This window comes from Eleginops maclovinus, chromosome 21 (genome assembly GCF_036324505.1).
Source record: "Eleginops maclovinus isolate JMC-PN-2008 ecotype Puerto Natales chromosome 21, JC_Emac_rtc_rv5, whole genome shotgun sequence".
Taxonomy (NCBI): domain Eukaryota; kingdom Metazoa; phylum Chordata; class Actinopteri; order Perciformes; family Eleginopidae; genus Eleginops; species Eleginops maclovinus.
This window is the reverse complement of record NC_086369.1, coordinates 4,671,516-4,675,922: the sequence shown is the minus strand read 5'-3', so window position 1 is coordinate 4,675,922 and position 4,407 is coordinate 4,671,516.

Below are 4,407 nucleotides of genomic sequence, written 5' to 3'. Positions count from 1 at the left end.
GTAAGCAGCAACAGCACTTCCTGTGACTATACTTCCAAATTAAAAATCCTTCATAGTGTCGGGATCCACAGGGTTGGAATGTTCTCATTTATCTACATTATTTTGGACATGTACATGCCTAAAGTATTCTGTAAATACTTGGTTTCTCATAAATACAAAGGTACTTTACCACAATATATATATATATACACATTAAGCCTACTTTCTACTTCTTGTCGACTACTTCTCAAAGTTAGTAAAATCACTTAATTAACTAAATGAGATTTTTCTAATAGCCTTATGTAACTTTTTTAGATTTAGATTAATAATACAATATTTAATCAATAAGGATTAGAGATCTCTAATTTACAGAAAAGCGTCAGTGTATATCACTCCAAAAAGGTATGTATGTTACCTGAAAGGATGCCTTGGATTTCATGAATAATTACAATCTTTTTCTTCTGCTGTTTTTTTTCTTCTTGAGGATTTTAATTGAGGACAGTTGATGTGGTATGTCGTATTTCTTGTATCCCTCTGAATTTAAGCTAAAGAAATACAAATTGACCTTACTTATTTTTATGGAAAACAGCCAAGCAGGCTGTTTATTGTCAAGTAATATAAGTAATATGTTTATTTTGAAAGGGAAATCGTACTTCCGGGTGCACTTGTTTTGCTATCTCTACCTTGCTGCAGCTCTTCTAAACCCCGCCTCAAAACCTCTGTAAAGAAGCTACAGATGTTTGCAGAAACACAGTTCATCTTTAATGTGTTTAGAAAGGTATAATGCATATTTCTAAACAAATTATGGAAGTAACACAGAGGTTTCATAGCAGATGAAAGGAAACACTATGAACATACTGAGAATCTCCCTTTGGGGATATTAAAGGAACATTACAAAGATTTTTTGTTGCAATTTAAAAACACACACACACACACACACACACACACACACACACACACACACACACACACACACACACACACACACACACACACACACACACACACACACACACACACGCCCTACAAGGCTATGATACATATATTTAAATGTATTTGTTATGTTGTTATCCCTAAATAATAAAAGTGGTTATCAGAGATAATGTGATGTAAAGCCTATTATGTTTGATTTATTAAACGTGTTTTTTTGCAAGAAAGCACTTTATGGCCATGTGTTGAATATTGTAATACCTAGATAAGGAGATTTAAGCCTTAGCCCAGGGGTAACCAACAGGTCAATCGCAATCGACTGGTCGATCTTCAAAGCCTTCACTGTCGATCCCTAGCATTTTCATATTTTCTAAAAAAAAATACTGTTCATGCTCTGGTTGGTTGGTTGTTTTAACAAGCTTTCTAGACCTAGCTCTGGCTTGTTGATTTGAATCACGCATAGGTCATTTTACAAACTCCAATTGGTTATTTGATATGCTGAGGTCTATGCTGAGGCTGCATGCAATTGTGGGCAGGGTTTTAAAAAATCATATCCTAAGGACATCTTGAGAAAGTAGTAACTTTAAACTGTGCCGAGTTCTGCCAACCTTAACTAACAGTTAATATCGATATGGCTGAGGGTCCGGCAAAAAAGAAATCAAAAACGTATTATTTCCACCCGGAATGGGAGCATGAATTTCTTAACCTGGAGCGCCATCAAGCAAGCACCCATGCTAAATTCAAAGACTCATATCCACTCAACAGCGCATTAAGATCAAAAAGAATTGATTAACTGAAAAGAGGACTAAAAGCACAGCAGTTGCTTTTCATCGCGCCTACAGCAAAGAGCAAGGCAGCTACAGAAACGTCCTTCCGAGTGAGCCATATTTTGGTTAAGCACAAAAAAACATTTACGGATGGTGAGTTGATCAAAGAAGAAATGAAACAAACAAACAGGATTGTCACCAATCCTGTTTGTGATGTTCATGGACAGGATTTCGAGGCGTAGTCGTGGGGGAGGGGGTCTGCAGTTTGGTGGGCTAAGGATTGCACCTCTGCTTTTTGCAGATGATGTGGTCCTAATGGCTTCATCGGTCTGTGACCTTCAGCACTCACTGGATCGGTTCCCGGCCGAGTGTGAAGCGACTGGGATGACGATCAGCACCTCTATATCTGAGGCCATGGATCTCTGCAGGAAACCGATGGACTGTCCACTCCAGGTAGGGAATGAAGCCTTACCCCAAGTGAAGGAGTTCAAGTATCTCGGGGTCTTGTTCTCGAGTGAGGGAACAATGGAGCGTGAGATGGGCCGGAGAATCGGAGCAGCGGGAGCGGTACTGCAGTCGCTTTACCGCGCCGTTGTGACGAAAAGAGAGCTGAGCCAGAAGGCAAAGCTCTCTGTCTACCGGGCCATCTTCGTTCCTACCCTCACCTATAGGATGGGTCATGACCGAAAGAACGAGATCGCGCATACAAGCGGCTGAAATGGGATTTCTCCACAGGGTGGCTGGCATCTCCCTTAGGGATAAGGTGAGAAGTTCAGTCATCCGGGAGGGACTCGGAGTAGAGCCGCTGCTCCTTCGCGTTGAAAGGAGCCAGTTGAGGTGGTTCGGGCACATAGTGAGGATGCCACCTGGGCGCCTCCCTAGGGAGGTGTTCCAGGCACGTCCAGCTGGGAAGAGACCGAGGGGTAGACCTAGGACCAGGTGGAGGGATTATATCTCGTCGCTGGCCTGGGAGCGCCTTGGAATCCCCCAGTCAGAGCTGGTTGATGTGGCCAGGGAAAGAGAAGTTTGGGGCTCTCTGCTGGAGCTGTTACCTCCGCGACCCTGACGGAAAAGCGGGAGAAGATGGATGGATGGATGGATGGAGGTGTTTACATTACCTATGGGCGTTGACATGGAGATTATTGAAATGCAAAGCGACATTGAATTGAAGGCCAGAGCAAGAGACCAGGACTTTTGGTCTCTGGTGAGTAGAGAGCCGTATCCACTGATTGTGTCATGCGCGCTTAAACTGAAGGCCTACTTTGGCTCCACATACTTATGTGAAATGTATCCAAGTACAGAACTCGTATGACTGACGCACATCTTACTGACTGCCTCAGACTGGCAATCAATCAACCAGATTTCAAAAGACTTAAAGATAATGTGCAGTCACAGCAGTCTCATTAAAGTCAGGCTGATAGAGCAACCTGAGCATTGACAGATATTATGCATTGAACACAGAAACTTAATATGGATTGTGTTCATTGAACTGTAGGCTAATATCTGTAAATGTGAATATTATTAATTGAAATGAGAAATTAAATATTGTGCATTGAGCAGATAACTGTGCATAACTGTGTTTTTCTTCGTGTGTATGTATGCACGTACATTCAGCCTGTTGTAACAGAAATTGATTGCAAAAATAAATATGAGATGAACAGTCTTACTCCTAAGTGGGTTTTGTGGAAGATATCGGATTGGTAGATCTCAGTTTACAATTTGGAATAAAAAGTGATCTTGGGCTTGAAAAGGTTGGTTACTACTGCCTTAGTCTATCAAATGTAATCCATGTTTGGCCTTTATGGTCTCTGTACACACTCACACACACAGTTAAACACACAAATCTCCTTCTCTGCAGAGCTGACGTCAACAATCAGCCGAACTAATAATCAGTGTGTCAGTTGCTCTGTGTTTATGTGGGTGTTGGAATTCAACACACACTGGATAAAGATTTAAGAAAGAATTGGAGTGGCCTCTTAATTTTTTCCGCGGCTGTATAGCCTCTTAAATCTGTGGTTTTATACTTAGAATTGTTGATATTTTATCAACTTCTTCCCAAAATAAATAGAAATCAAAGAAAAATAAATAATGAGTCACTTTTTTTATGTCTATTAATATTTCTTCGCTTTTTAAATTATTCAAATAAGCTTGTATTAAGGGTTTGTTTTGGAGAACAAATACGCTCACTGAAAATGTAATGAAGTGCAAGAAACAGAAACTAGTTCATATAGAACAATAACATAAATGGGATGTTTGGCATTAAAATAATTGCATTAAATAAAACAGCTTCCTGTTTCATTGTCAAGCGAGACTTACATAATGTACTTACTATGTCCAACTGTAGAAATGTTTTTAATTCATGACTTTTACTTGTAATTGAGTATTTTAGAACATGGTATTTGTACTTTTAGGAAAGTAAAGGACCCTGATGACAGGAATGCTGAATGCTGACGTGTCTCTTTAAAGCACATTACATGCTTTCCTCTTCCACTATGACTGTAAGGAGGCAGTTAAACGACTCTGTTATCTCCTCTTCAAACAAACACACACACACACACACACACACACACACACACACACACACACACACACACACACACACACACACACACACACACACATACACATACACATACACACACACACACACACACACACACACACACACACACACACACACACACACACACACACACACACACACACACTTTCCCCCTCCCTCCCCCTTTCC